Raw genomic sequence first — 26,186 nt, 5'->3', positions numbered from 1 at the left:
AGTGCGTGACGTGGCAGTGCGTGACAGCGCAGTGCGTGTGCGGGCAGTGCAGGACCCGTGGTTCCGCGCACAGCCTCGCCTGCCTCCACTTAGCTCCCGCGCCGAGCCCAGCGCGTGTCTCAAGCTCTCTGCGGCCGCGGGAGCGACTCAGGCCGCCGGCCACGCGGGCACCTGGGGGAAGCTCACCGGCCGCCTCTGCTGCGTCCCTCGCTAACCTCCCGGGTCTTCCTGCTCCGCTCTCCAGGTATCGTTTTTAAACCTGAAGCTATTCTGATGCCTAGTGTGCGGCGAGCCTCGGCATGTTCTTTCCCGGAGTCACAGCACCTTCTTTAATTCCATGTATCAAACAGTCCTTCCCTCCCGACCGATCCAGGCCTTTCCAGAACAGGGCTTTAGTTTGCTAACCTTCGCCTCTCCACTGGCTGCTGAAAGGCCACCGGTGAAACATGATATATTTTTATTATTTGGCAGAGTGTATTTGTGTTGCCACACTTGGCCTTATAATCTGAATTATACCTTCCCACCCACATTTATGTCTTGAAGCTCTAAACCTCAGGATTCAGGTTCTGACTGTAGTGGGATTTATGGTCTTCAAATAGGTGTTGAAATTTAATAAATGCCTAGGGGCATGGGGCAGACTTTTTGAAAGGCATATGTTATGGGCGTGTATGACACCCACGCTTATTTTTTAGGAGTATTTCTAGTGATGAATTATTAATTTGAATTGTATGAGTTTTATTAAACAATGTGTACTTAACAGGAAAATGAAGTATCAATAGAATAAAATAATAAAGTTTTAATATGTAACGAGTGTTTGGAATAACGTCAACATTTTTGACATCGATTATCTACCTGCTTACAAAATCTTAAAAAAAAAGCAGAAATAAATTCTTATGTGAACTACAATTAAAATACAAACAAAACTCCACCACAGAAATAATCCTCACTTCAGTTCTCCCCGCTCAGGCAGCCTTTACGCAGGACAGCTGTGTGTTCCACGCACAAGTCTGCCCACACTGGCGACATGTGTGCTCCGCTCTCCCTTCCTCCTGGGCAGGCTGTGCTCTCACCTCTCGTCTTCCTCTTTTGTCAGGAGCTTCCTATGATGTGACCTAATGTGCATCTAACAGGAAAATAAAATGTCAGTAAAATGGAATATCACATATGTAGTGTTTAAAAAAGCATCAACATTTTCCACATCCACTGTTTACTTACAAACCCTAAAAAATAACAGCAGAAATAAATTCCTGTGTGAACTGCAATGAAAACACAAATAACACTCTACCACAGAAATAAGCTTTACTTCAATCATCACACCTGAGGCAGCTTCCGCACGTGAAAACAGCATGTTTCATACATGAGTCTCGCTCACACCAGTAGCGCATGAGTGTGGTTTTCCTGTCTTCTTTGTGGGACACCCAGAAGGTCTTCCTGCTCTTGTGCTGTTTCACCTGTCTGCTCACCAGTCTGCTCCAGAATCCTTCTGTAGAGGCTGGGATTTAGCTCAGTGGCTCTGCCGCCCGCTTCACAAGCACGAGGTCTGGAGATTGATCCCAGTACCAAAAAAAAGGAGGAAAGAATTATTTTGTGGAGTCCTTTGGGCAGATTCATACCATTCTTCCTCTGTTGTAATTGATCATTAACAATACCAGTCCCAATCCTCTAAGGAAATTTTTCCATGATATTTTGTGCTTGTTATTTTCTTGGCAAACTAAAACTATTTATGCCTGACATGTTTAGGATCGAGTAAAACACAGCCACTGGCCAACGTTCTGTTTCAGGTGACATCATAGTTGCTGCATAACTCCTCAACAGCATCTACTCGGCCTTTCATCTTGTAAAATGTGACCATTTTTGGCTTCACTTGTGTTGAGGATGGATTCACTATCAGCGGTTTGGTTTTGTTCTGTTTTGAGACAGGTCCTCACTGTGTAGTCCGGGTGAGCCTTGAACTCACTGTGTAGCACAGGCTGACCTTGAACTCACAGGAACTTCCTGCCCCACTATCTGAGAACTTCGCACTCTCTGCCTGCGGAGTGCTGCCTCACTGTCAGTCTTCTCATCGTGGTGTCATGTTGACAGTGTCAATACGACTTTGTTTGTCTTCCCCGTATAGGAGGCCTATGTGACATCTTTCTGAGATCCAAAGATTGTGCTATGTGTTTCCCTGTTGTGAACTTGCAACGTTTCTTTAGGAATCTTAGCTTTGTTCTTGGGACTAGTTCCTGTGCTGGTCAACTGGTGTTCTTTTGGGAAATGTCATGGGCAACGAGTGAGCCAGTTGTCAAATGTGACATTTGGGTTACTTTTTGAAATAGCTGCAAACAGTCTGTTCACTACATCGTATGGTTTGTTACTGCACCGACGAAGTCCTAGTGCCTGAGTTCCAGGATAAATTTCTAAATTCAGGGTATAAAATGCCTTCACATCTCCCAGGGCATATATTATTACACCATGTTTGGAAGGTTTACTTGGCGTATATTGCTGAAAACTTCAGCAACCATGAAATGATGGAAGTTGTTTGTCAATTGTCATGTATTCTGACAGTATATAAATTGCTTGACAGTTTGAAACAAAGCCTTTAAAAAATGAGCAAATAGCAGCCAAATTGTTGGATTTTTTTCTAAGTGGGTCTTCTGTCATCAAAATTTAGGCAATTTTGAAGGAAATCAAATCTCTTGAGTGTCATTGTTCTAAAAATCTCATTGTCACATCTGTCAGTTCGCCATAAATCCTTTAAATTCTGATGATTAAAATGATAAAGTCCTGCTAGGAAGGCTTTTAGTTCAATTAGTGAGGTGTTGTGATAAATGTATTTTTGAGTGTGACTATTGATGCATATGGAATGCTTTACTTGTATTTCATTATTAGTGTATTTCACACCATCTTCTTGTAGCATATTGTCTGTTACACACAATTTCCAACCTTGAATAGTAGTATTGGGATTCCATCCAATAGGTTTCACCCCTGGCAAGAACCTAATAACGTTTTCTGACCTAGTTCTAACATGAACTATCCAGGTACACATGTCCATTTTGTAGGAGTTTAACTAGTCAAATGTTCATTTAAATTACCACTTTCTTCCTCCTCTGAATCAAGGTCTTCATTCTGCTCTTCTTTATCATATCTTGCTCCATCTCACTGTTACAACTTCGGTTTAGATCCAAGTCATCCAAGTCAACATCAGCATCTGAATCACCTGACGACCCACTTCCAACCTCCTCCCAAAGTTGTAAAAGCAGATTTTCATGGGATATTGTACTGAACTAGGTTAATTATACAAGAAAAATAAAAAGAAAATATTTAATGAAACAAATTCTAAATACACAAAAATGTAACATGGTGCATAACATGGGTAAAACTCACCTGTTGACACTTTGACACACGTGCGTACACCTTGCTGTTAGTTGTATCCAAGGAGTGAACAGAAAGATTGCTTCCCCCAGCACAGCTACTGAGATGCACAGCCAGCTGCCATTATGCTAACGTACATATTTTTATTAGAAAAGTATGGAAGTGGCATCTGTTACCTACCCATAATTCTCTTATTGCATCATTAGGCCAGGCCTGAAGCCAATGGAACACAGACCCCTGGAAGAAGAAATTTGGACACAGACATATACAGAAAGAAGACTATGCAAAGTTACATGGAGAAGACAGCCACCTGCTGACACCTTGCTATTAGACTTCCAGCCTCAAGAACGATGAGACAGTTGACTTCTGTTGTTTAAGCTACCAGGTCTGTGGTGCTTTGTTATAGTAGTCCTTGAAAACTGACTTAGTTTTTTAAAGATAACATTTTAAGTAATGTCTGCCTATGGGCTGCTTATTGCTTTGAACTATCTAAGCTTTCAACCAAATGATTGTATCCTTTTAAACATGTCAGTGCCTAAGAAGGAAACCTGATGGAAATACAGGGAAATGGCAGTCACATCTGGGTGTGGGATTTGGGGTTGTTATATTTTTGTTTCTTTCTAATCTTTAAACATTTTCCAAATTTTCTATAATGCTCATGAGTTACTCTTCAAATTAAGGAGAGAAGCTATTTTAAAATCATGTGACAGTCTTAGTGTGCTTATGAGGTGGTGTCGTAAGGGTGGGAAAGCTGAGGTTTGCATGTAGTTGAGCTTCTGGTGGTCCTTGTATATTTCTGAGTTAAAAGGCTTGGTTTGTTCTGTGAAAATGCGTAGTTCTCAAAATGATGGTGCATTTGGATAAGTCCCCCTTTTCTTTGGGTTTATTGCACAGTGACAATGGGAGGCGTTTTTCAGAGACAGACGAAGTTCAGATTTCCATTTCTGTCCCTGACAGTATTGTGTGCAACTGCTCATTTTTTGCCCTCTTCTAATTTCCACACTACCACTTATTGTATTTCATTAAAACTAGTTTAGAAATGCAAGGCATATAATTAGGTTGAGAAATATGCTATCGATTTCGTTTGCCATTATGATGTTATCACATGCAGAAAACGAAGTCATTTGGTACGATTGCTATGATTAAATCCACAAAAGAGATCTATTACATCAGACTTCATTTTCAAGGCCTGGTGCAGTGTAAAATACGGAAGAGGGTTAATCTCTCTTTATTACTGCCCCATATGTCATGGCTCCGCAAATGCCTATAGGCTAACAATTTCAATTGACTCTTTAGGAGATAAGGTTTTCTGGGGGGAAAGCCATTTAAATAAAAGTCAATCAATACATAAATACTCTGTTTCTAGTTGGACACTGCACAAAACTCATGTTCTTCCCACAGCAAGGTGTCTGGGAAAGGTGGAGTGTGGGCTTTGGAATCAGACTGAAGTAGGGTCAAGACACAGGCCCTCTGCTGCGCAGGGCAAGGTGCGAGCACTGTTCAGTACTTAGATGTTATTTTAGTCAGCTCCTGTGAAGCCGTAAAGTTACTGGCCCAACTTCATATGAGTAGTAATTCATAGGGTTTTAATTCTCTTAATTCTAAAGCTCATTACTTTCTGCAGGAATGTTGTCTTTCCCTTTTCTTGAGTGATTTTGGATTCCTTACGTATGTTTCTGAGTTTTGGTTTTCTCATCTGGTAAGCGAGGCTAGTGCTATTTCTTCATAAGGTGGTTTTGATGACTAAAAGGATTACGGTCTATACAAAGCTGAGCGCTGTGATTGGCATGTAGAAAGTTCCCAGTAAATGCACCTTCCTGTCCCCATCATCAGTAAATACTTCCCCATCCCTAGGCACTGGGTCAGAAGAATGATACTGATTTTCCTCACTCCTGTCTACATTTACAAGGAAAAGAAAGGAAACCCCCAGGATTACGGATCTAGAAGGATGTCATTTATAAGAATAGCCTGGGAACTAGCTGTAAAGACTTGGTCACGGCTGTGCTTGTGAGTTTGGTTTTAATAATCTGCAAAAGAATTTTAGCATGTTTATTAAGTTCCTAGTATGTTGCCCTGGGAACATTTTCATATATTTTGCTGTTTAATTTTTTCCCATCTCCTTAAAGGGTAGATCACTGAAGAAACAGAGACTCCAACAAGTAAGATTTGATCAGTGGCTTGAAGGATGAGTAAAATTTCCACAAGCTGAAATGAAGATGCAGAGATTCTACATACAATAATCTTGGAATGTGTTGATTCAGTTGTTTTGAGTAAAACCATCAAAATAGTACAGTAGAAAGAAAATGATTTTGAGGCAGGCAGATCTGAATTCAGAACTCAGCTCAGCACTTGCATGAGAGGCAGTTAGTTCTCGGACTTACCCTTTGCACCTTAGATTTATGACTACATGGTGAGGGGCATTAACACCTAATTCTTGACAGTTGCTGTAGGGACCCCAGGAGGAAAGGATTGTGAAATCAGGCAACTATAGTTTAAGACTATCACATTTTAATAGACCAAAGAAAACCCTTCTTATTAATATTTCAAAGGCTTCTAGGAGCAATTTGCATAAATACGGATGAACGTTGAACACTTCTGGTTGCAACTGACACCGAGTAATTGCAGTGCCGAGTGAGGCTCACGTCGGGTTCCTGCACTCTCAGGTCTGGGTCCTCTCCGTTCTGCTTGCTTCCGGTCACCTTCATCTTCAGACCGGGTGGCTCACCCCTTTCCTAGTTAATCACTTCTCTGCAACGTTCTCTGATTAGACTTGGTTGGATCTTGTGCTCGTCCCTGGACTGAGAGCCCAGTTCAGGGGTGGGATGCTGTGATTGGTCAGCGTGTGTCCCACATCCACCCTGGCCTTGGGAGTGGGATGACCAGACCTGAGTTCAGGGTGGGGAGTTGGGAGAAGTGGCTGTCAGTCTTCTGCCCCTGCTTCCTTGGGTCCCTGCAGCGTCTGCCTGCATGGAGAGCTGGGGAACCTGATTCCCTGAAGGCAGCCCTATACAACGAAGGGCAGAAGTGGATGCTAAATGCTGCAGCCCCTCTGACGGAGAGTCACCCTGAGGTTCTGTCTGTCTCCAGAGCTCTTCTGAGAAGTTGAGCTACACTCATCCCCTGCCATTGGGATACTGTCCTTGTCCCTCAGACGCCCATTGTAGATTTGCCTGGGAATATGTGCCCAAAATCATTTTCCAAGTAGTCGTGAGAGGGTGCCTGCTTCTGGGGAACCCAACCTAAGAGTTTTCTCCAAGAAAAGTTGAGAATTTTATTTAGTTGACTATCTCTGCAATCACGTAGCATAAAAGATACCATTAAATCTCAGGCACTTATCCAGCAAATATTTTAGTTTCCCAAACAAGTTATCTAGGGCACCTCTGATTCAGAATATGGTTTTGGGATAAGCTGGTCCCACCTGTCTTTTGTTCTGGAACCAAGGGTTTCCCAGGAAATCCTTTCCTCAAGACAGGGCAGGCTAAGCAAGACCATTTAGAGCCTTGGCTCAAAGCATAGCACCTGATGGAGCCAACATTGGCAGGTAAAGGAATCCTCTCCCTCTACTTTAGACAAACACAGAAGCCATAGATTCTATTAAGGGAGAAAAGGAGGAATTGAGACTCATAGCCAAATCTGCATTTCCATTTAGAGGGCATAGGGGGTGCTGTGCAGACAAAACCAGCAGGTGCCTACCCTGATTTACTGCAGCTGTATGGAATACCGAATCATGACCCATAAGGGTGACCAGGTCCTAAATCCCAGAACCTGCGAGAATGTCGCATACGGTAGAAGGGACATTGCAGATGTGCTCGAGACTGAATGCAGAGATCACCCAATTATCTAGGCCAGTACAGTGTGATCCCAAGGGCCCTGCGAGACAGAGGCAGGAAGTCGGAGAGGAGACCAGATGCTGCTCCAAGGGCTTCGGCAGTAGGAGGAGGGCCCCTCAGCTGATCTGAAGGGGCTCCTCAGTGAGGAGAAGGGGATGTAGCCACTCCTAGGAGGCACTGCAGCAAGGCTGACGTATCTCCTGGAGCTTCAAGAGGGACCAATGCTGACATTATGGCCTGTGTCTAGATGTCCCCCAAAGCCGCATTCGGTCACAGGTGACTGGATTAGGATGTGTGAATGTGAATTAAGGGTGTGGACAATGGAAGCCCCACCCTGGGTATGGCTGGCACCAGTCAGTAGGCTTGTATCCTGGATGGAATAAAGGGATAGAGCTGCTCGCTGCTGCTAGCTGCCTTCTACCTGGCATGCCATGGCCGGTTTCTCCTCCCTGATGCCCTCTGCCAGGCCACCCTGCCCTGGAACCAGCCGACTATGGACTGAAACCTCTACACACTGTAAACTGAAATAAACCTTTTCTCGTTTAGCTTTGAGTGTTGGGTATTTTGTCTCAGCAGCAAGTAAAGTAACTAAGATACTCCCAACATCTTGATTTTAGCCCTAAGAGACGTCTCAGTTTCTGACTTCCAGAACTATAAGAGAATGGATGTATATTAGTTCAAGCCACTAATTGTATGGTAACAGTGGAAATAGGAAAATACTGAACCATATGATTTATGTACTTTTTTCTCTGACATTTCAATGAATCCTAAAGTGGTGCTATTTTTCCCGTTTGGCCCAAGGTCACACAGCTGACAAGAATCAGACTTAGAAGCCACACTCAGGCTGAACTTTAACACCCAAGCTCTTGCCATGGAAATACTATTTTAGCTTCTTTTTTATGCAAAAGTAAATTAAAGAATAAACCCAGACAACTCCAGGCCCTTCGTATTCAGCAGGAGGAGATAGGGCAAGTGAAGCACCTTCAACATTAGTCTTTGGCTTTTATAGCACATCACACGGCATCATTCTGTGGCACCTTCAGTGAATTAGGGGATTGTGCTCCAAGGATGGTGTATGGATGAACTTGTGCCCCTTCCAGTTCACAGGCCACAGACCTTACCCCCAGTGTAACGGTATCAGGAGAAAAGTCTTCTAAACAGGTAGATGTGGTTAAATGAAGCTGGAATGCGGGGCCCTAACCCTAACCCTATGCATGGCCCAAGCACATTAATACACAAGGCACATGGACTCTTTTACCTCCTGTTGGCCTTGTCAGACCCCTGCCCAAGCAGAAGAGAAAAACTTCCCAGGCAATGCGGTTACACACAAGGCAAGGCCGGGTTTGAGGAGAGCAGCCTGCCCCACGCAGCAACACCTGTGACTCCAAACACCCCTGAGGACCACAGACTTCCTCCACTCCAGGACAAAATTTCCCACCCCTCCCCTCCCCAAACCCCCTGTAAAGTTTCCCCTCGCCCAAGAGCCCAGGGTGCTCAGGACATGCTTGTGAACCTGCTGGGCTCTTTCTGCTGATCACCAGGGTGCGGCATGACCCCAGGCAAGCTGTTCGGCCCTCTGTTCCTCAGTTCCTTAGTGTTTGTGCAGTGTTTGATGAAGCACTTGGATTAACATGTTTGAGTATGAAACTGATTAATGCTTGGCACTGAGTGATAGTCTCCCCTGGAAAATTGCTTTTAGGTTTAAGTGAATAGATTTGTAGATTTATGAATCAGCATATATCATTGTTTATTTTTTTCAGTGAACACCTAAATTTCAAAATCTATGTCCTTTCCTACACATATATTGTTCATTATTTCTGTTTGCTGCATAATATTCTGTTCTGTTTGAGGCCGCTTGCATCTACTTATTATCTTAACGTAGAGGTCAGTTTGATGTTCTCAACCTTGGATAACAGGTGGTGAGTGCTGTTATGCTCATTAGCAGCTGTGTTTTAAGACTTTTCTCTATAGTCAGTTAATGTATTGAAATTATTAATCAATTTTTCTTATAGATAGCTTTGCATTACTGGATTAGACCTATGTGACCATGGTATTTACTTTTTAAAATCTATTTTTAGTTGATCCCTAATTGTACATATTTATAGGGCACAGTAGATAATTTAATATGTGCACACAATATGTTATGTTCAAATTAGGTAATTGGCATTTCCATCCCCTTTCTTATCATTTCTTTGTGTTGGGAATCTATGAACTACTCACTTCTAGTGCCTCAGAAAATATATATTAAGTTATAAACTCTAGTTACTCTTCTACTATGCTGTGGAACCCTAAAACCTATACCTCTGATCTGTGTTGTTTTTTTTTTTTTGCAGTACCAGGGATTGAACCCAGGACTTTTGTAGCACTGAGCTGCCTCTCTTATCCCTTTCTAATGTTTTATGTTGAGACAGGGTATCACTAAGTTGCCCAGGCTGGCTTCAAGCTTGTGATCCTCCTGCTTCAGCCTCCATAGAAACTGGGCTTATAGATGTGTGCCATGGACCCAGCTGTCTATCTATTTGGTACTAGTTATCTGGCCTCTCTTAGTCATCCTCCACTGTACTCTTTCTGTCTTCTACTCTTCTATGGGATCAACATTTTTCGCTTTCGTGTGTGAGTGAGAACTTGTAGAAATTGTTTTCCTGTTTCTGGCCTCTTTTGCCAGAACTTCCTAATTATACTTTAGTACCTACTGGCCAACTTTCCCCATCCTCCCCGATTCCCTCCTCTCCCCAACCCTTTGGGAGCCAACATTTTACTGTTAACTTCTAGGATAAGGACATTTGGGAGAGATCATGCAGTACCTTTCTCTCTGTACCTGACTAGGCTCACTTAACATGATGCTCTCCAGTCCCATCCATGTTGTTGCAGATGACATTTTATTCTTTCTTATACTGAATACTAGTATTTCATAGTGAATATATACCACTTTTTCTTCATTCACACATCAATTGATGGACAAGGAGGTTGTTTCCATTTCTTGGCTGCTGTGAATAGTGTTGCAATAAATACAGGAGTATGGATGCCTCCTTGACAGGATAATTTCATTTCCTTTGGATGTATAACCAGGAGTGGGATTGCAGGGCCATTTGGTAGTTCTGCTTTTAATTTTTCGGGGAACCTCCATACCATTTTTCTAATGGCTGTCAGTTTACATTCCTACCAACAGTGTGCAAGTGTTCCTTTCTCTCCACATCCTTGCCAGCACTTGGCATCTTTTGCCTTTTTGGTAATAACAGCTATCTTACTGGAGTGGGGTAGTATCTCATTGTGGTTTTGGTTTGCATTTTCCTAATGACTAGTAATGTTGAGCAGCTTTTCATAGACCTTTTGGCCATTTGCCTTTTTTTGAGAAATGCCTATTAAGGCCATTTATTGCCCATTTATTGTTTTTTTTTGTTTTCTTTTGTTTTTTATTTTGATAATGAGTTCTTAGAGCTCCTTATATATTATGGATATTTGACCTTTTCAGATCTGCACTTTGTAAATATTTTCTCCTGTTCAGTAGGTTGTCTCTTTACTCTGGTAATTATTTCCTTGCTGTGGAGAAGTTTTTAGCTTGATGCAGTACAATTTGTCTGTGTTTTCTTTTGTCTTAAATGTTCCAGTATTTTTCAAATGTCCGAGTCAAAGTCTCAACTGAGGCTCAAGGCAAACTCTTAGCTGTGAACCTCTGAAAAAAATCACTAACATGATCACAAGATATATTGGCACAGGGTAAACATTTTCATTCCAAAAGAGAGAAACAGAAGGATAGAAAACCATAGACTGAAGTTCAGCAGGGAAAACATCAGGGGCTGTACTTCCATGCTGGTGTCTGTGACACAAGGTCCTGAGATGTGAGTTCCAGACACTTGGAAGACCCCACCCTATGGCCTTGCTGGTAGCAGCCTTCGTGACCTATCTCCTGGGCTGGCTCTGCTCATGGCTGACATTCAATATTCCTGTCATTTTCAGAATTCTAGGGTCTCTCCTGCACTTTAAGCTTCATTCCCACAGCTTCACATCCTTCCCTTTCAGGAGCTCTTTGCCTGGCCTCCCAGGTATTCCCTTGAAATCTAGGTAAAAGCCTCCATGACTCCACAACTCTTGCATTCTGCATGCTGATAAAACCAACATCACATGGACAGCACCAAGAACACTTCAGTAGGAGCAGTACTCGTGTCCTCTTGGACATGACTGCAGTAGCCACTTAGTGTCTGGATGCCTGAGCGTGGTGAAATGAATCCTGGAAAACAAAGTCCTCAGGTGGCCATTCTTGAGTAAAGGGCCCAGCTCTCTTCTCAAATGAAAGATTTCCATTTTTACACCATGGAGCCTGAAATGGCTGGAGTCTTGCTGATCCTGAGATGCCCTCAAGGCATCTTTCTTCCTGTCCCTGTACAAAGCACTCGACTTCTTTTAGTAGTGATAATCTCTTCAGCAGTCACACCTCTTTTAGCTTTAACTTTACACACGATTGCTCTGAACCAAAATTTAAATTTTTAAAATTGTTTCTTTGTCCCTACCCCCCAATCTGCACTATAAATTTGGTCAAAAGCAGCCAGTAGTACCCATGCCACAGTCTGAATGTTGGTGTATTGGTTGGGTTCTTTAGAGGAACAGAATCAATATCATGTATACATGAAATCCCACAAGGGGATTTATTAGGTAGGTGGAAAAGTTCACATGGCTGTCTGCACACTGGAGACCTGTAGGATCCAGTAGATGCTCAGCCCAAGAAGTTTGAAGCCATGATAAAGAGGGATCAGGGATACAGCATCAGTCCAAACTTGAAGGCCTAAGCTTCCTAGAGAGTCCTGGATGAGTCTGTGTTAGGAGCATAAAGAAACCAGAGTCTGATGTCCACAGAAGACACCAGAAGCCAAAGACACATTAGCTGAGATGGAATGGATTTTCAAAAGCAAAACTACAAGAACACAGCAGACTTCCTCTGTCTCTAGTTTTCATTATACTTGAGGTGTAAGATCCTGGCACGATGCCACCCACAATTAGTGCAGGTCCTGTCCCTCACTTGGCTGGCCTGCACTGCATTCCTCTCTAGAAGCACCCCACAGACACACCCTAAGTGTACTTTACTAATCTCTAGGCATTTCTTTATGTAGCCAAGCTGGCATATTGTGACTAATGGTCACAGTTGAGCTGCCTTGAAATTTCCTCCACCAGATCCATTAATTATCTCCCTTATGCTCAGCCTTCCACAAAATGTCAGGATATAGGGAAAAGGTAGACAATTTTTTTTTTTTTTTGCAAGAGCACAACACACATGCTCTTGAGATCAGCTGCCATTGGAGCCCTTGATCCCAACTGAAACCTCCTGAGCCTGGCCTCATTCTTACCCCTGAAAGCTGTCACCCTTTCCTGTGTCACCTAGCCCAAATGTCAGCCATAAAAAGGAGATGAACATGTAATGAGAGATCTTGGTTTTGGAAAAGTAAAACACAGACAGAGGGCACATTCACAGGTCTGGCCGGGTGTAGTTGTAGGAGCAGGGGCGGGGAGACCTGACCAGCGTATCTGTGCTTTGCCCTGGGCTGCACTACAGCCCAGAACCTCTTCTTACAGCATCCCACAGAAGTCAGCAAACTGTTTTCCCTCCCTTGCTCTCTTTTTCTTGTTTCATTTTTCTCATTCCCTCTCTCTCCATACATCTAGCCACTAATTGGTATAAGAGACCCAGAGTATTTATCTTTTGCTATCTTTCGTAAATTCATGAATTCTGGCTACAAGGTTAGGTGGCGTGACCTTTTAAAATGTATCAGCTTTAAAAAAAATAACCAGAACACTCACTCCATGGGCTTGTCAGCACAAAGAAACTTTTTATATGCAATAAAATATCAAATGTGATAAAAATATAGTAAATGTGTAACTATTTAAACATTACCTGTAAAAGTCAGATTACCATGATCCTGTCTTTTAAACAGTAACAGATTACCATAAATCTCCCTCAAAAAACTCTCCCTACCTTCCAACACACTCATCACATTGTTCTTGCTACTTTCTCAAGAAGTTCTGGAAGTCTTCTTTTGTAAGTGTTTTTTGTTTGTTTGTTTGTTTTTATGGCTGCCTCAATGTCTTGAATTTATTCAAATTTTTGTCAAATTAGACTATGACAATGTGTCTTCATCTACCTTATTCACCAGATCTGGCTCTTCCCCAAAGTCAAAATGACCATGAAAGGAAACCACCCATGGCATCAGGGCAGCCAGGACAGTGCAACTAAAGACACAGGAAAGAGGACTTCCAGAGCTGCTTCAGAAAGTGCTAAGGATGATGGGACAAGTGTGCGTGCGTGTGTGCGTGTGTGTGCGTGTGCGTGCGTGTGTGTGTGTGTGTAGAGGGTATTTTGGAGGCAGTGTATCTTTTCCTGTAATAGTTTTTTTAAAAATTTAAACATGCACTGTGTATTTTGATTATACCTCATATTTGTTATAAGAGAGAAATTCAGCTGATTTGTGAATGGCAAAAGAGTATTTTGAGAAATACATGACAGACACTTGAAATGAGGTTTGAGGGACAAATGTTACTTTGAGAGAAGGTGTCATTTACCACCTCCTCTCGATAGTAAGTAAAATTACTCACTTTTTGGTGTAGCCTGTGCTTCTGAAGTAAAAGGAGAAACGTGAAAACATATCAAATTGTTTAGCTGTTTATTTTATTTATTTATCTCTTGGTTGTCTTTCCCAATCACAGAGAAACCCTGTCTGACGAGCGAACAATTTTTGGGTCTGTTCCAGAGTCTGGCTGCAGTACATTTGCTATTTGATATCTGAGCTGTGTACAACATGTTCACAGTGAATTCTCCAACTGAAAACAGGAGAGTTCAAATAAAGTCAATTAATTCACAGAGTGAATGGATTGCAGCCCAGAATCTCTTGTCTTGTGGAGGCCTTTTTGATTCACTTGCCAAAAGATATCTGTTTATAAATGCACTAAACACAACTAGCTGATACTCACGGCATTAACCCGAAGCATCCCCCGAGTATGGCTGGTCTGGAGTCACCAGGTTATGTTCTACATGCAGACCTAACCTTCTTTCTCCTTCCCCATAGTGTAGCCATGTTATTGCTGTTGAACATGTACGATGTTCTCTCCCTCAATTTCACTTCCCTCCTTTTCCCCCTATTTCCTTTTCCTCCAAATTCTTCTTCAGATCTCTGCCTTTCCGTGTTTTGCTTCTTTATCTTGGCCATTGCCCTTTCCTTTTCTCCTTTCCTCTTTTGTCCTCTCTTCATTGCTCCTCAGCTGGGTCCCGGAAACTCGTCCCCTGCCAGCCCCAGGTCCCTCCTCGCTCCTCAGAGCCCTGGTTCTCCTGAGTCTTCAGTCTTCTGTCTGCTGTTCTCTGTGTGCTGTGCCAGACGTGTCTGAGCAGTGAGTGCTCATGCAGGTCCTGGCCCTGCACCTACAGCTGTTTCTCACTCGTGTACTTGCTTTATTTTTATATTGCTTCCTCCTTTTGCTTAGACCCAGAGGTGTGCTAGCCCTGGCTTGACTCCGCCTGCTTGGCCACTGACTACACCTCTCTTTTGGACTTCATTTTTTATTTGAATGCTGTCCACTCAAAATAACAAACCAGGATCATATTTTGAAAGTCAAGTGACCTGGAATCTCAGTGTTCACTTTGGTTCCAGGCTGACAGGCTTCCAGCAGGCCACTGGCAGTGTCCTCCTGTGAGAGTGCACAGTATTGGAGCCCTTTGTGCACTGCGGCCAGGTTGCACCTTCTTTGCTCACACCCTCTGGGACACTTTACATCAACCTGTTGCATACTCTCAGAGCCACCGAGCTGGAGTGTCCGTTGCCTGTGGAGTCAGCAAGGCCCCATTTCCTTTTTTACAGTCCTCTTACTCTTTCCCTGCAGGCCTGCATGTTCCCTCTTCCTTCAGTAGGAAAATGAGCAGGAATCTGAAGCAGGCGAATTGCCCACTCATTTCTGGAAACATTGTTTTCTCTGGCTTTTTATCCAGTGTGCTTTGCCCTAACTCAGCGCTCTCATCTTTTCGGTGTACCTTTACAACATCTTCCCTGTCTGGGCCTCTGAGCACTGCAGTTAGTTCTCATCATGGTGCCCTTTTCTCAACTCTTCCTTTCATTGATCTTATCTACTCCTATTCTTTCTTAAGCCATCTTGATGGTAACTGTGCCTACTCTCAATTTTCTTAGTAACCCTATCTCTTTTCATTCTGGGGATTTAATGTTAAGGGACCTAAATTTTCAGATTATAAAATTTATATCTTCCTCGGTGCTGTTTTGAGCTTTCAATGACATAGCATTTGCAAAATTTCCCTGTGAACTACAAAGCATGCAATAATAATGGCAAACATTTACCAAGAACAAGCTATGTTTCAAGAACTCCTTTAGGCATTTCATGTCCTCGCTCACTGAATCACTGCAGCTTCCCATTGGAAGAGATGGCTACTGTCCCATTTCATGGGTGAGGTCACTGATACCAAGAAGCAATGTGTTCATCTCAGTGCTAACTTGCAGGATAAAGGAACTGCCTTTGTCAGGATTATATAAAGAAACTTATTAGAAGAACTTTAAATCTGCAAATCATCTTCAGAGGTTACTCAACAAGAACTCCACCCAAATCAACCCCAGGACATTGGTTCAGGGAAGACCCCTTGGCTGCTGTCCTGTTGTGTGGTTTGAATTCCATTCCACAGCAACACCCTTGAGGGAGTGCACTCCTTTGGCCCTCCTTCTCTGTGTTGTGAGCTTTCCGTGTAAAGCCACGGCCTATGCTGCTGATTTTGCAGACTCAGTTGGCCAAGCTTTGTCTACTACAGAGACTGAAAAGTAGCATCTGGTGTCCTTGGCTTCAGTGGGAATTAGGCCTTGTCCCGTCAGTATTTGTAAGATGGAGAATACTCCAAACATGGGAAGGGGTGTAGGCAACAAGTAATTAAGAAGAGTGTCGAATGTACACTATGCACGACTTGGCCAATGTCACAATGCTGAGTTGTCCAGGGAGGGCTGGGTGACACCCAGGAATAAACTGCTGTCCTGTACTGCCTGCGATCCTTCAGAACTAGAAAGGAACTAGAAAGGCAAAGCCCTGTAATGTTAAAAATCAGAATATTGGAAGGTTCCTTAGAGGTGGCTTTGACCAGAATTCCCTGTAGACTTCCCACTCTACCACTTTAGGCAAACTTCTGTCATTAACCCCACACCTGTCAGTTCTGGTCCTGAACACTGGTTGGTGCTGGGTGGGTTCTACCTCTACCTCCTAATGTTGGCATCTGAGTGTCTGGTTTGTCATCTCTCTCCTGGATTTTTGAGCTTTGGCTCTGTCTTGGTTTTGGCTTGTGTTACTGTTTTCCGGTAAATAACCTTCTACTTTGTTATTATGAGGTCTGATCAACCAATATAGTGAATGTTTAAGTTAAAAAAATTACAGCAAAAGACAAATTTCCACTAACCCCTCCAAAGTACCCCTTGCTTCAAACCACTTATCCCATTGTTTTTCCCATTAAGTTTATTGGTACATTTTAGGTATATAATCCAGCTACATTCATCCTTGGGATCTTGTACCTTTACATGATTATCTTGGTTCTTATTTTCCCCATTCCCTGCCCTCACTTCACCCCCTCCACCCTTCCCTACTTACAGAGACTTTGTTTCCATGTTTTCCTTTTCTCGTATTTTTTCCTTTCCCCTGCCCCTCCCACTTCCCCTTTAGACCTTTTCTTCCTGTTTCACATTATCAATCATACCTTTTGATCCTCATTTGTACTTTCAGTTTCTAATTGTTTTGTCACTTTCCGAAGCAGGTCCTGAAGCCCTCCTTCCTGAATATCTTCAGTTGTGTTGTCCTGGCCGCCTCCATGTCCTGAATCCATTCAAAACATTCCTCTTTCATAGTCATTTTGACTTTGAGGAAGAGCTGGAAGTCTTGTGGTGACAGATCCAGGGAATAAGGTGGATGAGGATGCACCATCATGTTTTATCTGACAGAAATTGCCATAATGTTCTGAACTGATTCCAGACATCAAGGTAGCCTCAAGGAGACTCACGAAAGAGGACTTTCAGAACTGCTTCAGAAAGTACAAAACAATGCAGTAGGTGTGGGAGAGGTGTGTGTGGGTTTTGAGGGGGATTAAGGGTAGTGTGTCTTCACTATAATAAAATCTTAGAAGGCTGTATTTAAACTTGGCCTTATGTTTTGATCACACCCCTTCTATGCTTTTGAAACAAACATATTGTTTCCTCTTATTTCTCAGGGTCTTTCACCTGTAGTGTCTCATTTAATACCTACAACAAATCTGCAAGAGGCATGTTTCGGATAAAGACACTAAGGTATAGAGAATCGAATCATTTCCCAAATTACTACATGTTATAGATAGAAGCTCTTGGATTTAAACCAGCACCCTCTGACTTCGGAGTGTATTCCCAGGCCACTTGTCTTCTTGAGCTCTCTTCCGGTTACTCCAGCTCAGTGGACACTGTTGCTGCCAGGAGCCATGTGCTATGCAGAGGGCTTCCTGGTCCCTTCATCCAGGGCCTGCATCTTGCTGGCTCTCACCTTTCTGTCCTAGCACACCCTCGTATCTGAACAGTGAGTGTCTACCTTTCACTACTCTGGATAGTAGCTGAGGAAGCTTGCTTTTTCCAGAAGCAGAACTAGAAGTGTAAAGAATGTCAACAAAAGCTTCAGTTCCTTCATTCTTGTACTATTTATTATCCATTAATGTTGATAAGAAAAATATAACTCAAACATTGTGTCGTAGATAAAGGCATCTTTAAAAGCCGGTGTTTACCACTTTATCTAAGAACAAGCAGGTTCAGAGAAGCAACACCTGAGCCTAACGCCTCACAGCTAAAAAGTAACTGCTAATTTTCTTCTCAAAAAGACCTTTACGTAGCACATGGAGTAAAATCAATGAAAAGCAGAGCAGACACTGAGAAGGCCGCCCCAGGAAATTTAGTACCTGCCTAGGAATGGGGTTCATCGGAGCAGAGGAGAGCGACTACCTCACCCCACACCACCAGCCCAAGGAGCGCTGAGTCACAGGTGTAGGAGAGATGGATGCTCTGAGAGGGCAGTGTGAGGAGAAAAAATATAAAAGGAGGCCAGACACTGGAGTAGAAGCCAGACCAGCCCACACTAAAGCAAGCTGGATGACTAAAAGTTTCCACCCTAAAAGAAAGCACCTTGGTATCGCACACTAAAACTGCTAAAACCAAAAGGACATGAGAAAATCTTGAAATTAGCCTGAAAACATCATTACGTTACACATGGGGAGCAGGAGTAAGAACTGCAGCAGACGCTTCAGAGTCCGCGTGGCTGCAGTGCGGACAGGTGACTCTCTGGAGTCCCACACGCGCAGTGGTTCGTCTCCAGGGCGGACCTCCACGCCGGTCAAGGTGGGGCAACGGGACAGATCATTCTCCACCAGAAACGACAGAGAGCGAGGGACAAAAACAGCGGAAACTCACAAGAGCCCAAAAGAACAGTGATGGTGAGGAAGAACAGACCAAGGAAGAGAGCCAGCCGTCCCTTAGTGTGAGACGAACCGATCCGTGTACGGGGCTCCAGAGGCTGCCTGTCCACACCACGGCAGCGGGACTCCAGAGAGCGCTGTAACTCTCACCTGTTTCCCCGTGGGTAACCTAACAGTGTTCAGGCCAATTTCAGCCCGAGCAGAGCCTTTCGGGTCCCTGGAGTTGAGGATAGTGAGCCTGAGTCTGCGGCGCCCAGGCTTCTCCAGCTGAAGGTCAGGGTACAGCGGGCAGAGCGCTGAGCGGAGAGAGAGCTCTGCAACCTTCCGGAGCTCAGCCGTGTCCACAGGGAAGGCGTGCGCGCTCACACGGGCGGACCGGAGCTCCTGTCCGCCCTCCCTTTACAACCCAGGGCTCGTTCGTGCTTGGGCCGAGCGCCCAGAGCTCACCTCGGGAGTGTGGAATAAACATCCCCACCACGAACTGCTGCGATCCCACCCAACAAACCTTAAAAGCGGCGGGATCTGAAAGGAATAAACTGTTCCCAGTCAACTTGACTTCACACAAGAAGAAAATCTATAAATATTGATTGTAATACAAAAAATACACAGCACAAACGACAAAATTGTGACAAAATTCACAGTATCTGGCATTAAATTAAAAATACCAGACATGCAACACACAAGGAAAATACACTGAGGCAAAGAATTAATCTACTGATACTGACCCAGAGCTAATAAAGGCGAGAGCCAGCAGACAGGTGGACTCAGATGGGTATGAGAGTGAAGCAGAAATATACCAAGACCCCAGGCAACTTTTGGAGGCGAAGACCATGAGTGAGATGATAAATAAATTTGAGGGTAATAATGGCGGCTTGGAGACTGCAGAAGTAAATTTTAGTCAATTTGAAGATATAGTAATAGAAGCTACCAAAAATAAACACGGGAGGAAGAGGGAGAAAGGAAGAAAAAATAATTTTTTTAAAATGAGAAAAAGTAAAGTTGGGAATAACTTCAGGCCAGCTACCATAGATGTATTTGGAGTCCCTAAAGACTTGGAAGGGACACAGGAAAGATAATTATATTTGATAATACATGAAGATATAGTCACCAAAATAGTTCTAATGTAATGAATATTATAAACATGCAGAATCAAGATCAGTAGTTTCAAGTACAAAAACTATGAAGAACAGCACACTAAGGGATATTATAATCAAATTGCTCAAAACTAATGATAAAGAGAAAAATTTTAGAGCAAGTTAAATAAAAAAGAGACATATAGAGAAACAAAGTTAAACATGGTAACACGTTGCTTCCAGAAACACTGGAAACAAAACACCATCCTCAGAACTTTGAAAGAAACCAATTCTCCCAAAAAAGATCTAAATTCAACCTGATGCTAGCCAAAATATCAGCAGGGTTTTTAAAATGTAGAAATTGATGATATGATTCTAACATTCATATGAAAATGCCAAGGGGCACAAGATAGATAAATCGGTTTAGAAAAAAAAAACAACTAATAAAGTTGGAATAATATTTACATTTCTTATTTCAAGAGTTGCTCTAAAGCAGAACTGATCTAGAAAATGAGATACTGGTGTAAGGAGTGAGGTACATCAATGAATCAGAAGAGAATCCAGAAATAGACTTTCCCTTTAGGTCAATTAATTTTCAACAAAAGTTCTAAAAAAAAATCCTCTGGGAAGCTGGTATTTTCACAAGTCATGCTGGAGGATCTAGATAACCACATTGGGAAAACCAAAATAAAAATACTTTGACCCTTACATCACACAGAGACACACACACGCCACACACACACACAAAACTCAAAGTAGATCATGGAGAGAAGTATAATAATTAAAATTTTAAAGCTTCCAGAAGAAAATATAGGAGGACATCTTTGCAAATTTGAGGTAGGAAAGGATTTCTTAGGTAAGAATCAAAAAGTTTATAGCCGTAAAAGAACAAGATATATTGGACTTCATCAAAATTGAAAAAACATTGGTTTTTGAAGCCACTTGAATACAGAGAAGCAACTCCACATGTCTCACTGTGCGCCTGAGACAGGGCTAATAGAACAGACAATGAGGCCGTACAACTCCGTACAGGGAAGATTTCGAAGCCAAGTGTCAGTGTGGGTTTGAAATACCTGCCCCCTGGCTGGTGAGAATGTGGCGAGTCACAGCCAGGAGAGCAGTGGTGAATCTGGTGGCTGGAGGCCCCCTGAACTTCCTGTTGAGATACAACTTCACACAGCAAGGGTTCCGGTCGCATGCTAACACACCCTGGACAGGAGCTGCCTGTTTGGCAAGCAAGCAGCTGTGTTTCCAGCTGTCCTGTCTTGTGAGCTGCTCTGACTGCGCTGACAACCGAGGCAGGGTTACAAAATTACCTGGGTGGGAAGTCTCATCAGACTCAACGCTGAAGTTTAGCTGAACAAATTTAACAATCCTGTGAAGGGCAGGTGTGGGGCTGACCCTAAGGAACCCCTAGCTCAGGAGGGACAGCAGACTCTCACCAAGGAGAATCCAACCTGCGGTCACCTACTGAACCCTGGGACCTACTCACTTGCAGGGTGAGGGATGACAGTTCGGGAAGGCTTTCAGGAGGTGGTGCCATGGCCGAGCCGAAGTTAGCCAGATGAGGATCACACACAGGGAGCTCGACCTCAGACGGGGGAGCCCTCGGGAGCTGGGAGCCACGCTGTCACTTTCAGCTCTCCAAATCTATCTGGAACGCATAAGATCACTGGGGCTTCGAGAGGCATCTATGGTACTGTGTTTTAAAAGTAGAATGAAATAAAACAATATCCAAACACATGATTAAATATGAGATTGAACAAAATTAAATTTTTTTAAATTATAAGCTTTCTCTGAGCATTTGATGTACTAATATGAGTTGTTATTCAAGATGGATATAAATACAGGAGACTAGATTTTCTAGACTTAGCTGAGCACACAACGTTTTTGTTTGCTTGTTTGTAGTGCAACACCGGTGAGCATCTCAGTGGTTTCCTGCTACTGCTGATAAAACATTGTATCCTCTTTGTTCCTTAACTTTCCTGTTCCTGTTCATCCAGGGTATCGAAAATATATGTCCGCACTCACCTTCTCCTGGTGCTCATTCTGACTCTTTCTCAAATGACCAGGATCTCACACTGAATTGGCTTCAGACTTCCAGAAGGAGGAAACTGACCATTCCTACAATCCCGCAGCAATTGCACCAGCCAGGCTCTGCTCAGCCACCCGGGCCACCTGCCCAGGGCCAGCCAGAGAGGAGGGCACCTGGCCACCATCACTCCAAGACAGATGCAGACCTGGGTCTGCAGGGCCAGCTCTGGCTCAGAGTCCTCTGGAATCTCCCAACTCAGTCCCCGTGGACGTTCTCTGCTCTCCACAGAGGACACCAGGTGCTGGCCCTCAGGGACTCTGTGCTTCCTTCTCTGCAGCTCAGCCTTCTCTGAGATGCTGAGCAGCCCCAGGGCCCACAGAGCCACCACTATTCCCCAAGGCCTCTCTAAGGTCTGTGCTGCTATGTTCTACCAGGCAGAGGGGAGCAGCCTTCTCAGAAGGTGAAAGCTGAGAGTGGGATCTGAAGTCGGAGGCCTCAGACCCAGAGGACGGGCCCTTGAAGCCCCTGCACCTAGGCCTGGCCCTCTTTTGTGTCCTGGTCGCAAACCCACAGGCCACTGATGGTCCGGGCTGGTTTGGACAAAGAACACTCTCCTCCTTTGCATTAGAAGGCCTCACGGTGCCATCCAGGCTGTCATCCTTTACTTTCATTTTATCCCTTTTGAAAAATGATAATCTCCAAGAAATTCCCTGGAGGATGCCTCACAACATGCTCTATCCAAATTCTTCCAAGTGAAGAAGCCTTGGAGATTTGGTGGCTATTTTCAGCTCCGCATGAAGATGTGCCCTCTCCGTTTGGAGTGTGAAGGGAGTCCCCAGGCGCATGTTCCAGCATCGCTATAACACTTCCCTGCCAGCATTTCCCTGCAGGTCCCACGCTCAGTCCCTACAGCCTGCTTCTAGATATTGCAAGATGCAGCCAGAGTAACTGCCGCATGGAATGGAGGTGAGTATCATCCACCTGACAAACCATGTCTGCCCAGCACCTCAGCACGTTGCCATAGCTCAGTTTGTTATCAGTGCTGATAATAATGATCATCCTTTCTGATGGCGGGAATGGACCCATTCTGCATATCTTCTTAGGTGGGAAACCTGCTGTTCAGATCCCTCTGAGGTTTTCATACCTAGTTGGTCCCTGTGCTGTTCCCTTAGAAAAAACACGTACTCTAATTTGATCGTGACGGTTACTGTTTAAATACATTTTATTTGGACTTCGGGCATTTGGTTAAGCAATTGACTCAGACAGTATAAGCATGACTCCTTGACCTTCCTGAACCTTCCAGCACCCCTGGTTTTGGCAATCGGCCACACAGGCCTCTGCTGGGTCTTAACGAAATCGACTTCCACACCCGGTGCTTTAGAACTGCCCGCGTGCCACATCATTTGAATACGGCATTTTAACCCGAGGCAGGAGCACATCCATGTTTTCTTTACCGTTTTGGGTTTTTTATTAGTTCATGTTTGCAATACTTAATGGTTACATTCATACATGAACAGAACATATTTTTTTTTGGTACCGAGGATCGAACTCGGGACCTTGCGCTTGCGAGGCAGGCACTGGAGCCACTGAGCGAAAGCCCTGGCAACACATCTTAATCCTTTTTTCATCCCTTGCCCTCCTTCCCCCTTCCATCCTTACCAGCTCATTTGAATTTCTTTTTATTCTCACATCTCCTGCCATAGCTATAAGGTATGTGGAATCAACTCCATTTTCAGATAAGCAGAAGGTGGTTAGAACACCGAGTTTCCCCTTAGTTTTCCCCGTTGACAGATAAGGGTTAAACTAGTGTTTACCGTGTACACACAGAAAATCTATTCTTAAGGTGCCGCAGCCTGCGTGCAGAGTCAAATGCCAGCCCCGCACCAGGTGCACCTGGACTGGGGCAGTGGAGCTGTGAGGAAGCAGGTGATGCCTCCCTCATTCCTGGTGGTGGCAGTGCTGAGCTTGTTAGTCCGCTTGTCCCATCTGAACACTGGGCACACACTGCACACCCGCACCAAGCTCCAGAGGGGTACTCGGTGGGTGTGAGCTGATTGACTCAAATCTGGGTTTGTAAAAAGCAACAGAGCAAAGCCTTTGGGGATACGCTTTCCTCATGCCTGTGAACTGCAGAGCTGGGGAAACAGTTCTGAAGTTTTCAGAGGTTAGTTATGTGCAGATTTCCACTTTGGATGGTGTCGCTTCTGGTACATTTGCTAAGGAGTCACTCTTACCACAATCTTGGCCTAGGGAATTCTCTCCTTGTCACGAGATCTTTAGAGTTCTACCACAATGGTCATTTTCTATATAAAGAGCCTCCTTTTTTTCCAGCTATAAATGGATTGTCACTCATTTTGGCTCTAATTACAAGTTGTTTTCACTTATTGCATGTCATCAGTCTTAAATTGTGTTTATTTTCTCCATCCATCCATCCATCATTTACTATACATCTATGAAGTTCTAGGCAGGGTTGGGGCCCTGAGGACACACATATGATGAAAAGACACAGTTCCCACCCTCAAGGACACACGAAAGCCATGTCTGTACAATTGGTGATCTCCTCATCCAAGCGCAACACATCTGGAAAATACACTGCTATCACAAGTGGTTGCTCATGACGGCTGTAATCTGGTGGATGGGAAGGATCAGTGGGAAGGCAAAGGCAGGAAGGGAAGGCGGAGATATGCTCCCCAGTGCAGGGCAGGGACAGGGTGCTTGTGATGATGTCTCTTGGTATAGTTCAGCCCTGAGCTGAGGCTCAGCATGGCAGGTGGCATGGTGTTCCTGCCACAAGGGAAGGTGTGTTCATCCTGTCCTTGGAGCACCCAGGGCAGGGCAGGGCAGGGCAGGGCAGGGCAGGGCAGGGCAGATTGCTGGGGGATGACGTTGAATTCAGTCATGAAAATCAAGAGAAGTTCTCTACAAGAGGAGAGGAAATGGAAGTCAGCCAGCGGGTAGGTAGCACTTGCCAGGCCTGGGTAGGAGAAGAATGCCGTGTGTGTGTGTGTGTGTGTGTGTGTGTGTGTGTATTCTATGAGGACAATCATACCTGGCTACTCATAAGGGGAGGATGGCAAGAAATGACTGTCAGGAGCAAGAAGGGAGATAATGGCATGGAAAATAACAGCCAGACCTGTGGTTCAGAGACGAGGAATGCATGTCCTGCGTGTCACCTCCCATGTGCTGGGCCCCTTGGCACCACGGGTTGCACCCTACGGTGGCCACAACTTGGGTGCCACCTCGCTCTTTCCTTGTGGGCACAACAGCTGGGAGGGCAGTGGATTTCAGGAGAACACAGGAGACGCGGGGGTGCTGCCTACAGGGAGAGGGTCTGTTTGAAGAAAGAAAGAGGCTCAGATCCATTATCACGGCGAACAAGATGCGCGTTCCCTCCCTGAGCGATACTTGTTCCTGTTTACTTTCTTCCTTGTGGCTCCGAGCTGCGCTGCACTAGCCACTGAGGCATAATTACTATTTTATTCTTATTTTTTTCACAGTTAAGTGGAGCATTTGAGCACAGCTGAATTGCTGGGAGCCGCAGTGGAAGAAATCTATTAGTGGCGCGGCTTGAAACAATACACAAAAGGCCGCTGCGTGTGGTCACCATCCGTGCTTCCCACTTCCTTCTGTGGAACAATAAATCTCCAAGTCAGCTAGAACGCAGCGACTCCCATCCGACCAGAGCCCAGTTTTTATCTTTTATTCATTGGCAGGAACATTAGCTGTAGGAGGTATTCAAATCACACTTTTATTTAAACAAACACAGCTGGATTGCAGCCTCTTAATATAGCAATTCTCTAATGAAAAATAACAACATAGTATTTATCTCTTTTCTTTTGTGTGACTCTCAATTTGCTAAAATTAGGCAGACTTCAATCCCATACAAAATTGGCATGTTTTCATGACCAGAGCTCATCGCAACTAACTGCAAAATTATAATGGGGATATAATTATAGGAGGGCATGTGAAATACACATCCTTTTGCTGCTGTAAGCTATATGGGGTTATGCAATTATGTTGTAATAACATCATTTATCTTAAAGGAATCAGACAGCTGACTTCATTTATTTAACTTGAGCACTCCAATTACGTGCTGTGTCAGTTTAACGTAAGTGTCTTGCCCAAAGAACTCGGTGTAATAACAATGGTGATAGTAATAATAATAGTAATAGTGTGTGTTTGTATAGGGCTGTGTGGAACACAGCATTTGCACAGCTTGGATCTTCTCTGAGTCTCAGGACTGTCCTGGGAGGCAGCCTGCAACTCTGCCCGTTTTATAGACGAGAAAACTGAGGCCCGGTGAAGCAGGGGCCTTGTCAGGACATGCACATGGTACACAGTGAGGTAAGGACTTCAAAGTCAGGTTCTGTTTCTCTTATACAAGAGACCAAAGTGTGGAGAAAGCAAATACGTGCTGGCTGACAGGAAGAAGGGAGGTAGATCTTTCTCGA

General features: G+C 44.1%; 1 long non-coding RNA gene across 1 annotated transcript; it reads left to right on the top strand.

The window, feature by feature from the left end:
- On the top strand, nt 1–26,186 carry LOC110348461 (uncharacterized). Its single transcript, XR_015451892.1, has 4 exons — nt 1–244; nt 3,561–3,739; nt 17,407–22,701; nt 25,233–26,186. It is a non-coding gene; the product is annotated as an uncharacterized LOC110348461 (long non-coding RNA).

The sequence above is a fragment of the Heterocephalus glaber genome, unplaced genomic scaffold (assembly GCF_053883595.1).
Source record: "Heterocephalus glaber isolate CG9 unplaced genomic scaffold, H.glaber_assembly_v1.0 deba00001442, whole genome shotgun sequence".
Taxonomy (NCBI): Eukaryota; Metazoa; Chordata; class Mammalia; order Rodentia; family Bathyergidae; genus Heterocephalus; species Heterocephalus glaber.
The sequence above is the reverse complement of the archived record's forward strand: the minus strand, read 5'-3'. Positions and strand labels throughout refer to the sequence as shown.